The sequence below is a fragment of the Lissotriton vulgaris genome, chromosome 5, assembly GCF_964263255.1.
Source record: "Lissotriton vulgaris chromosome 5, aLisVul1.2, whole genome shotgun sequence".
NCBI classification, from domain to species: Eukaryota; Metazoa; Chordata; class Amphibia; order Caudata; family Salamandridae; genus Lissotriton; species Lissotriton vulgaris.
This window is the reverse complement of record NC_141693.1, coordinates 245,986,268-245,998,530: the sequence shown is the minus strand read 5'-3', so window position 1 is coordinate 245,998,530 and position 12,263 is coordinate 245,986,268.

Sequence of the window (12,263 nt, the reverse complement as noted above, 5' to 3'; positions counted from 1 at the left end):
AAGCTTATGAGAATTGGGATCCTAGCTGTGGATATCTGTCACCAGGTGCGAGGGGGTCTCGATTAAAGTTTAATGAATAGAGCTTTGTTCGAGTAGACTGGCACAGACATGGAGGAGGATTCAGGAATGTTTAAGGGGTATCAGCGGGCCGGAGAAGAGCCTGAGAAGCAAGGTCAATGCTAAACCCGAGGCCCAGAGGAAGATCATCATGGAAAAAGCCAGAATCGACACCACGTGAGGGGCGTCTCGTGAGGGGCGTTTCAATTGTAAACTGTGTTTTTGTATTAGGGTCAGCACCCCTGGGTGGAGTTAGAGCAGATGCCTGAGTACCCTTCAGAGAGCGGATGGGTAGGCAGAGAGGGGTCATGACTGGAGACCGTAGGTTTTTCACTTAGAGACTAAGGGTGGGTGATCTTCTCAGGAAGACATTCACGGCTGACACCTTTGATAGGTAGGGACCTTGTTAAGTAGGGATACCATCTAGTACAGGGTAGGGACAGCCTAACTTGATTCTTTCCTTCCTCCTGTAAATGACGGACAGATCGCAGTTCGTGTCTATGCTTGCAGCCCTGTTAATTCTGGAGCTAGTCCTAGTAGTGTTCTTTGCTCGCCTAAGAGCTTTCAGAGAACACATGTATGTAATAGTGCCTTTGTATCTTTTGAATCTCATTCTGAGATGCTTGTACTTGCAGTTATCAATGACTCTGTAATAAACCTTTAAACTTAGAAGTAGTCTGTGGTTCTTCAGAGTCGAGTCCATCATTAGTAAAGTTAACCTGGTATTGGATGCACTTTCTTTCCTTAATGACAGGCAATAAAGATTCAGTCGACCAGATCGAGGTTTAGATCTTGAGTGATAAGATAGAGATCTAAATATTCTCGCCCTTTCAGTAGCAAGAGACAGAAAGTGAGGGAGAGGCACCAAGCCGAGAGAAAGTGTGTGTAAGTACGTGGGATCAGTTTTCATTCTTTTTTTTATACTGTTTGTAAGGGTACATGAGTTCACTTAGTGCAGGCTCACCCAAAAACCTCAGCCGTGGTGGTGGTGGTATAACCACTTAATTTGTGCCCCTCGTTGCAGGTGCTGAAAACAGGCAGTAATTTATGAGGACCAGGACTTATTTTTCATGATCAGACTTGGACCCAGAGGAAGAGAGAGATAGACAGAAAAGAGAGATGGAAGAAGTAAGGGAAAGACAAGTAGGGTTAAAGGAACGAAGGAGGTGTGAAAAGAATTTGCAAGAATGAGATAAGAAGATATGAAGTGTATGGTGGCGGAATAAAGCGACATGAGAAGGAATGGGCAGTCCTAACATTCAGGAATCCTGAAATTGGCAGCACTGGCGGAAGGCTTAAAAAAAAAAAACTTTAAGGCTGTACATGTATTTGTTTTTCCATATTAAGCACCCTGTTAACATTAAGGAGGTAACTACAGAGATTACTACTAAAGAAACTGCCACTGCCTCTATTAAGTTAAGAAACATAACTTAATTAAGGAAAAGGCGTAATTAAGTATCATTTATTAATAAAACATTTATTGAAATGAACTCTAACATAAGGTAAATTAATTAAGGGTTAATGTTTTTTTCACTATTAAGTTTAACTTAAGAAAAAAATATTTCATTAATTTACTTTATGCAAATTAATTAAGGATTTGGGTTGGGTTAATGAGAATTTTTGAATAAAAGTTTAAAAACAGAGAATGATAGTGTTCGTGTAAGGGAGATACATTTTAATAAACTAAATGTTTTAGAAATAAATTAAGGATAAGTTAATATGGGCAGTCATTTTTGGAACTTAATAGAAATATTTAATTTAATTAAAATAGAATTATTATAGGGTTATGGTTAGCATTATGGTTACTATTATAACCATAATTCTTTTTTTAAAAATCTTTTTATTAAGATAACAGGCTCTGTTGACAATTACATACTGTGCAGCATTTGATGGTAGGTGAACATTCAAGCGACAGAGAAATGTACAAAATTCAGTGTTTATTAACCATAATTAGTCAATTATTTTAAATTAATTATAGTTATTTTAGGGTTTAGGATATGTTTTTGATGTTATGGATAAGAAATTATTTTGATTTCAAGTAAATTAAGCTACGTTTAGTATTAGGGTTACGTTAAAAATAATAAATAAATCGAATTATTTTTATATTATATATAATTAGGTTAAGGATAAACAATATATCTAATTAATTTCAAATGACAACTGATAGGGTTATTATTAGAGTTAGGTTAATGACACTGAATTGTGTTTGAAACAATTGCAATTAAATAAGGGTTAAGTTCTTAAGGACAATTCAATATCTAAAATAAATGTAATTGAAATAATATATGTGCTGGCTTTGGTTACAGATCTGGGTTAAATATAGTAATTTAGTTATATAATATTTCATTTTTATTAGAAATCAATACAATTTCAGTTTCGAGAAAAATAAGTAAAAATATATATTTAAAAAAAAGAACAAGGTTTTTATAGAGCTTATTAGTGGAATTGAAGTACTGATAAAACACATTTTAAACTCACTGTGCATATATGTTGCGATTAATGTAGTGATTTATTGATCTCTGCCATTAATGAAGTAACATACAACAGTCATATGCCTAGTGAAACAGCACCTGACACTGCTTTCAAAGCAGTGAAGGGATTATATGAGGATCCACGTGCTATGAATAACCAGACGAGGAAACATACTTTTTCACCTATCTGTGCATTATGGGGCATATTATCAAGGGGGCTTATCTCCGTTTTTTTGGCTTTAAAAGCCAAGAAAGCGGAGATAAAATTATCTCCCTATTACCTAGCTGTCGCTAACACCAGTTAGCGACAGCTAGTAGGAGATAGCGACCATCTTGGGCCCCACTTTGCATGTCAGTGATATTTATCTCTAATGACATGCAAAGTGGGCGTGCCAAGATGTTAGCGACTGAAAACAGTCGCTAACATCGCTATCTCCTATTACCAACTTTTGGAGATATTCGCGCTAAGCGCGAATATCTCCAAAAGCTAACACCTGCCCTGAGCAGTTCTTAGCCATGTTATCCAATGGGAGGTGGATAACATGGCTAAGAGCATTAGCTCGGTAATGCATGAATATCGCTGACTTTTCAGCGATATTCATGCATTGCGGCGATTTTTATCGCATTTGCGATAAACCTTGGTAATACCAAGGTTTATTTGCGGTAAAAATCGCCGCAGCTCAGCGGTAAATTTTTCACGCTAACCAAGCAATAGCGATAATTATCGCTATTGCTTGGTAATATGCCCCTTTATTCGGTTTTTAGTTGGACCGATACAATACACAGTTAAATATATCAGGGATGAGTTGTGATAGAGGAGATTGAAGATTGTGAAATGTGCAGGCTTAGATTTTGCACAGAGTAAAATGCACACAAAAGTGTATGTCAACCAAATAAAGTATGTCGATTTTGCCAAGCGCCAGGTAAAAAAACAATTTGAGGGTGTCTGAGGTCAAGTGATAACAGTGTATGGTGGTGCCTTTAGGGCATATTCCGCAGGCATACAACTAACAGTTTTCATATATAGTTGGTGAACATAACCAAGAGCTCTTTCCCATGACAGAGAATACAGCCATCATTCCGGGTAAGGGGAAAGGCAGACTATAGCAGGGGAGAGTCCACTTACCAGTGATTTGTGTAGATCATGACTATAGTGTCAGCCAGGTACTAATCATGGTTTTAGCCAAAAGAATGAGAAGCAATGCGGAACAAACAAAATGGGGTGATGCTGGATGGGGCTTCACAAAAAAGGCTTTGGGGTGTTCATAAAGGACAACCTCAACATGAGTAAGACGTTGTCACTTTCAAAGCAGGGCACCCACTGCACTTTCAAGTATAATACCAGGACAAAAGAGCATTTGTTGCCAAATTTCTTGCTAAAATTCAACATGGAAAAAAGCTTCCCATCCATACTTGAAAAATGAATAATGTCCTCATTCTGGAGTGAAGGCAACGAAATTTCCTCCCATTCTACTGGTCCACAAGTTTGAATTGTTTACAGTTCTCAGTGCAGCAAGGCTAAAGACAATACCTGTCAAAGACGAGACCTATTGGCTTTGTCAATGTTTGTTACTAATTTGAAAAGTCCCGTTTTTTGGGAGAGGCCCACAGCATATTCAGGTGAACATTCACATTAACTGAAAATGTTGTACAAGATGATGTTTCCACCAGTACGTTCAATATACAATTGGTGACGTTTCTTCCTTTAAAGGGTCACCTGCTTTCCCTCCTTGCCTTATCCATGCAGCACAGCAAGTTTTAATGAGGCGTGAATCAGTGCTATAGGCGTGGTGCTGCGGCTAGGGCGACTGACTCCGGAATCTGGGGATGGAATGGAATGGAATGAGGATTTGTAGAGCGCGTTGGCTACCCAGGGGCGTCCCAGCGCTGTATCACGCTGGATCACGGTTCGATTCCCGGCACCGGCGGGAGATTAGCTCAGCGCCATGTGACTCTGGGCAATAACTTGCTTAATCTTCCCGACGGCCCCCAGCGCCTAGAGACCCCTACGGTTGATTGTGCGCTTTACAAATGTGGATTATTATCACCCAATGCCTGGAATCTCCAGCCTGCCCCTGGGACTCATCACAGCCGGTGGGAATGGGTGTTTTCTTCTGATAGGCATTATCTAACTGATTGCAGATCCCTGCGGGCAGAAGCGGTCCCATGGTGGTCCGACCGCCCTACTTGTATTAGGGCACTCGGACCACTGGTGAGGTGGTAGCCGCACTGCCACATAATAAGGCCCTTTGTCTTGTTTTTTAATTTGCGCCTGGATTCTTATAGTCTTGATTGATTGCTATGAATACAGGATTACAAGCCCCAGTATGCAAAGAAAACCAGACTGAATGTGCTGCACATGTGTGACATGATAAACAGTTTGAGGTCTCTGTTCTCTTTTCTTGGCTACTCATTTTTAGCTTTCACCTGAGACAGCGCATATACTCCTTGCTTCCTCCCTGTCCCCCTCCTCTTCACTCACTATGTTCCGGTCTGATACATCCCCAGGCACAGTGGATGAGTGTAATATTTTCAAACTCTACCCTGTAAGCCTGGATTATCTATCTCAAAGCTCCCGTAAAACCAACCTTAGTGCTTCAACTACTCTGCACCTAATCTCCACCCAATTGACATCCGCTGATGCGGATGTTGAGGGTATTTCTCACAACCCTACCGTGTTAACCCTGATTATGCATCTCTAAGCATCCATAACACCAATCTTAGTGCTTCGCCTACTCTCAATTTTTTACCCCAGTACCTCAAGTACTAAGCCTCATACTAACCTTCCTATCTTCTCTCCTATTTCTTCCCCCAGCTCACTGGCAAAATGTTCCTTACCTGACACTTATCCGCCTCCAGGGTGTTCCCTGCAACCTCTTCCACGGAGCCCTGACGACATCTATGCTAATCCTCCCCCATCCTAGAGATTAATATGACAGAACTCAATAAGACTACGGTATCCCCCTGCAACCTGGGTGATGGTGAGTGTATATCTTCCAACTCCCCTCTACCTAAAGGACTCCATACATTATATTGCTCGAGGCCAGTCCCTGACTATGTTAGTCTCCCTTTCTTTGAGGAGAAAATGGATGACCTCTCCTTACTGTCAGAGATAACCTGCAGACCCTCCTACACTTCTTCTGAAGATGGAGAATTTTTGCAAACTCTATCCCTCCTGCGGGTTTGATCGTCCTACTCTTCCATCCAATATTAAACACTGCTGGGAGGATAGGTCCTTTCTCACTATCCAACACTGGTTGACTTGGCCTCTTCCTAACCACCTCTCCAGGGCCCTTAGATTCTTACCTCAGCTGTTAGATGATGACATGCGCGCTCTTCTTCTTTCGTACAATGGCTCTTGGTGAGGCTCCTCTGACTCACCAGTCAACATACCAACTATCTCCTCTGATCCTGGTCTGGTAAAGAACCTAGTGTTATCCTCAGATGCGTAAATTGTGATAACCTTCTTCAGATTACCACGTCTCGCCCAGAAGCAGTCACTACCTTTTCTCATATCAAATAGATGCTTCTCATTTGCAGATCAGCTGTGAAACACACTGCAGATATCTCTGAACTCGTTATCTTTCAACAGTTTGACCTCCTGATCCTTACCGAAACTTGGCTCGATGACTCCTCCTACCCAATGCTCAACATCTTAATCCCTCCTGATTATGACATTATCAGATGTGATAGACTGGCTAAAAAGGGAGGTGCCATTGCCTGCATCCATCACTCGAGCCTCACAATGAAACAGGCTCCTAAGGTGCTGATGTCCTTCTGTGAGCACCTAGTCACAGAAATCTGGAACAATGGCAAGATTGTTTGTGTGCTCCACACGATATATCATCCACCTGGGGACAATCTGCTCTTCATAAAGCAAATGATGGAGTCCATTTCCTCATGTGCTAACCTTCACACTAGCAATATCTTCCTCTGGGATTTTAACCTTGACTGGAACGACACAAATGATCCCCTTGTATGCTCTTTTAAGGCTTCCTTCTCCGACATCAACCTCATCCAGGCCTGCAATGATCCCACCCACAATAAAGGTGCCACCCTAGACCTTATCATAGCTAGAGACAACTTTATCACAAAATTTCCACATGTTGGAAAAAGTCCTGCTCAGACAAGGTCAACTGCTTAAAACCAAGTAGTTGGTTCGCAATCTGAGAGACATCAACATCAATAATCGAACTAGCATTAGCAAGAATCTGCTTCAGCCCCCGCCTAACATGTCTAACTTGGACGACCTCACGGATCACTACATCAATCCCATGTTGAGTATATTTGACTCTATCGCTCCCAAGCAACTCAAAAGGAATCCGATCAAACAATCCAAACCTTGGTTTAATGGACCCCTAAATGAGGAACGTCGCAAACTTAGACTTTCTGAGAGACTATGGAAAAACTCTCTCTGCACTACAAGCCTCAATCAGTTAAGTGGGATGAAAAGCACATACAACAAACACATTTGCAGTGCGAAATCAGATCACTTCAGGGCTGAGCTTGATAGCACTAAAAACAGACCAAAGAAACTGTTTGTAATCATCAAACAACCAACCACTCATACCACAAACCATATATTGGCACTCATGAACTCCTATCATAGTGAGGACTTCTCAGCTCACTTCTCGGAGAAGGCAAGGAAAATTGAACTTGAACTGCAATGTGCCGCACCAAACCGGCAGTCCTTGTGCTCCCCTGAATTTGGTGTACATAAGGCAGAGATTGCACTTTCATACCCCATAGTCTGCTCCCCTAAAAACAACGCTTCTCGGAATTCTTTCCTGCTCCCTGGCATCTCTAAAACCCCCTAACCACTCCAGTGATCCTCTTTCCACTATGCTCCTCAAAGATCTCAATTCAGCCATTCTTCCACTCTGGGCCCAGATCATTCAAGAATCTCTCGTACAGGGAAGGATTCCCGACTACCTCAAGATGGGGCAAGTCACACCCATCCCTAAGAAGCCTAATACCGACTTAGCTGATCCCAGTAATTTCCGTCTGATCACTAACATCATGACTTCAGCGAAATTACTCGAGAAATGCGTCCACACACAGCTCTGCAACCACATTGAGAAATTTCAGATCCTTGACCTTTCAGTTTCAGAGCAGGGAACAGTACTGAAACCGCACTAACCCACATCGCTGATGACGCCTTGAGATCCCATGATCACAATATTCCTTGTCTTCTGATCCTTCTTGACTTGTCCTCAGCATTTGACACTATTAAACAGGAAAACTTGATTGCTATTCTTCCACATAGGATGGGGTTATCAGGCCTTCTTTTAAATTGGTTTGCTTCTTTCTTGCATAACCGTACCCAAAGAATCAAAGTTAACCAATCACTTGCTGCTAGTACCCCGGTCACTAGTGGAGTACCTCAAGGTTCTGCACTGTCCCCGACACTCTTCAACCTTTTCACGGAACCTCTTCCCAATATTCTCAGCAGCTCCAATTTTCAATACCATATGTAAGCTGATGATACGCAACTGTATTTGAAGATCTCCTCCCCTGATGACATAAAAACTCTAAATTATGCACTTCGGAAAACTCAACAGTGGCTGACACATAATCATCTGTTGTTAAATACACTCAAAACAGAATTCGTTCTAATTTCCTCTCACAACCACTCAGCTCCTACCCAACACCAGATCAAATAACTATCTGCCCTCAACGGCACCCCTCATGTTGTTGACTCTGCTAGATCTTTAGGCATCACCCTAGACAAATACCTAAACATGCAAGCTAACATCAGTACCACCATTAGGGGTGCCAATCATCAGCTCAATACCCTAAGGAAAGTCAAGGCATTCTTACCGCCTGAGGATATCCAGTCAGCAGTCCAATCCCTAATTATCTCACGCTTGGAATATGGTTTGGTGACGGCGGACATGGCTGAAGCAGGTTCACATTCGGGGAGTCGCTTTGGAGCAAATTGACTGAGCGTGAAGGTTTCCCCCTGCCGCCAGCCCATGATGTTCGAAAACGGACTATTTCAAATTTTTTGTCTCCCTTAAAGAGGCGAGACCTCTGGATATTGTCCTCCATAGGAACTCTTTCTAAATCAGGTTGTATTAGTCCACTTTTTTTCCTTTTTCTACACCTTAGGCTAGGATACCTTAGTGAGTGTCTACCAAGGAGTATGAATGAATGTTCTGGTCCTGATGAATGCTGAGCTGACTTTGGGCTCTAAAGCAGAAACATGTTGACCATCTTTGTTTACTTGTCACTACTGTGAGGACTTATTGGTTCAAACTAACTCAACCAATCACTAGTCCATCCTTTTTCTCACCGTTTTTAATAGAGTCAGAGCTACCTTCTCAATAAAACGAATTGCTTGATGAGTAGCCTACACTCTTTTTAAGCACTTTTCCCATCACTATTTCATGTTCCTTTCAAACTATCAGGGACCCAATGAAGACAACTGGCTACCAACTTTTAGTTGGGGCCTGAGGGTCCTTTTTCCACACTAAGCACGTGCACTCTATTTCTTTACTAAATGGGAATCTATAGTCTGTGTAAACCTCTACACTGACTACCTGCACATCTGGCTTCGCATTCTCTTTTCTTGATGTCTGTTTCCTTTGTTTGACACTCTTATGTAGATTGATATAAATTTATCTGTAAGGGGTAAAAGAGTGGTCCTAGAAACCCTTTCTCTCCTGTTGTTTCAATTGCAAACTAGAGCAAAGCAGAGCTATGTGCTGCTTCGCATTACTTTTCCGTTATTTCCAGGGCTAAACAAGTTTAGCGGGTGAAAGTATATTGGGAAAAATAATTTTGTGCTGATTTGCATCACTTTTGTGATGCAAACACACAAAAATCGTAGGAAATCTCCCCCTTGGAAAAATGTGAAAAGGGAAACACCAGAGTGAGAGATGTATGAACAGATCGTTATGTTATGCGGATTTGTGAAGTGCACAGTTCACCCCCGAGGGTATCCTGGTGCTGAGAAAGGGGATATTATGGCTGTGACCGGCCTTGACCAGATGAAGAGTCATGTTTCTAACAAAACTCAAGTACAGAGGAGGTGGCTCTCCAGTGTAGGGGCAAGTCGTTCCAGGTTTGGGGCGCAGACAGGAGAAAGCACAACAGCTGACGGGGATGTGTGTGAGCAGAAGTCTGGTTGAGCGTATGTGTCTGATGGGTGTGTTAAAGTTGATGTGGGTATTGAGGTAGGTGGCGTAAAGGTTGTACATACTTTGTATGTGTGTGTGTGTGAGCAGTGTGAAGAATGTGGGTTTGTGAATGGGGATCCAGTGGAGGTCTTTGAGATGCGGGGGGGGGGGGGGGGGGGTTATATGAATGCAGCGAAAGCCCGAGTGTGAGTCTGGCTGCTGTGTTTTGAATGCGCTGAAGTCTTCTAGTCTTCGAGTCCGTTAGCCATAGTCCAGCTTGTGAGTGATGAGGGCCTGGGTGACCATTCTCCTTGTGTTGACTGGAAACCATTTGAATATTTCACTGAGCATTTTGAGAGTGTGGAGGCGGGAGGCTGTGACTGTGTTGAGTAAAGCAAACTTTAGAGCACATTTCATCCATTCCTTTTGCTCCGTTTTTCATCACAAGCCTGGTATTCACTGTGACACTGGGCAGCGCTGGTGCTGACAGTGGATGGTGCCGATACCAATCGCCAAAGAAACGTTGTGGTCACCAGCACACTTCTTTTTAGCAAACTAGGCATTGGGTTGGTGTGAAGGTGTTGCACATGTGACAGATCAACTTGGCGGGTTTTTTTTAGATTTGTAAAAGGTGGTTTAGTCCATTTTCATATTATTTTCAGTTGGAACACCACACATAAGCCCTCAGCAACTGAAGGAGTTTGTAGTTGTATATATACACCTCCCTGGGCTTGGTTAAAACAGGCAAACTACATTTGTGAGATTCTACTAATGAATACACTCGTGCATCATTTTCCATCACCTCTCATAGTGTGCAACATTCTGTTGCTCTCCGGCCAGGACCAAGCTATTGAAAAACATATGCATGCTTTTACATTGTGAACAGTTCTCCAGCTTATTATGCTCTGTGGATATACCTTCCTTTTGGGCTGTAGGTGGACCCCTCATTTTGTGAAAGTCAGCTAGAAGCTCCCCTTTATTTTCCTTATCACAGTTTATTCTTCACACCTCAATGGAGTTCATAGTAGACTATCTCTCAGTGTCTATGGAAGCACTTTCCTGAGGTCATTGGGAGATTCCTTCCACACACCTCTTTTGCTAACTAGAAGCATGTGTTCATTTTGCAGTTTGTGCTACTTTTATTACGAAAAGACACCTTTCTAGTAAGCCTTCAGTGCATTCTGTTCTGTGTGTCAGATACGCACAGGACTCGATTGGTACCATCTTGCAGACATCCGATGCTTGCAAGTTTGATGGACACTCTGAACTCCAGCAGTGCTTAGTGTCTCAGGGGAATGCGTTGGCAAAGACAAGAGATCTGGCTTTAATGGGCTAAAGCATGAAAGAACAGGCATGCACACACGCTGTTTCCATGCGTTAACACATTACTACTGGACCTATTGACCTTCGAAACGTGTATTGTAATACTGTCTTGACCTTCAAATGTGGAAATTATAGCCCCACCACCACTGCTTGAAGTGCTAGCCCGCCCCCACCTTCCTAAAGGTCGGGTCTAGTTGGGCCCCTGGTGTTGCACAATGTGCACTTATATAGAAGAATAAGTGCCCTTTAGATCCAAAAAACATCAGGCCCAGTATGTCGTTTGGACAAGAATGATGAAACAAAAATGGTTTTTGAAATAAAGTTTTGCAAAAACTATCACAAAAAAGTGGCAAAATCAAAAGGTTGGCAGCAATGACAGACCTACCGGCTTTATCAATGCTTGTTTACACTTCTGGGTTGGGTGTGAGAAAAAACGTTCCGAATCACACTCGAAATTCATAGCAAAATTACGTAGAACCGAGCACACATTAATTATTTATTGAATAATTTATATACAGATATAAAGAAGTGGTCCAGTCATTATTAACACCGCCTCGTGCACGTACACAAATACTGAATTGTCTCCAGTAATTCTCAAACTTTAGTCAGCACCACCTTTAAATTCCCAGGTTGAGTTTCTGTGTTTGGCTGTCAAAGTCTGGTTTACAGCACCATCACATTTACATTATGGCAACATTCTGACCTTTTGTTTACCACATTTAGGCTCAAGCATATTTTTTGCGTGTTTATGATTTTTGTGCTGGGTACCTTACTGTACACCTGTAGAGAAGCTTGCACCGGTGCATTCAGTGAGATAACTGGGTATTTTTTGTCCGAAAGCATTTATTCAGGCGCTTGACAACGGAACAGGAGCTAATCGGGGTTTTGGCGCATCGGAAAGGAATGCTGCCATCTAGCGCTCATTGTCAGTTGCTACAACAGCAGAATATTTATTCTCCTCTGTGACAACAAGCACAGCGGCGGAGACCAATCCTTTGATCAAGTCTCGTTCCTGTGTGTTCATCTCCTCGCTGAGCTGAGGCTGAACGAGCAGCTCCAGGAAACCAACACTAAATAAGAGCTCATATTTCGGCTCTTTCAAATCCTTTTTTGTCCACCATCGAGCTTGCATTATGCCACTCTGAGGGCAAATATTTTCAAACCATTCACCGTCGTGAGTGATTGAACGCTGGCTTTTATACAATCTTTCATATTAAAAATTAAATACTTCATTATAGCTCTGCAATCTTCTTTTGTCACTCATACAGTGCCTCTTCTTTCTCACCCACAA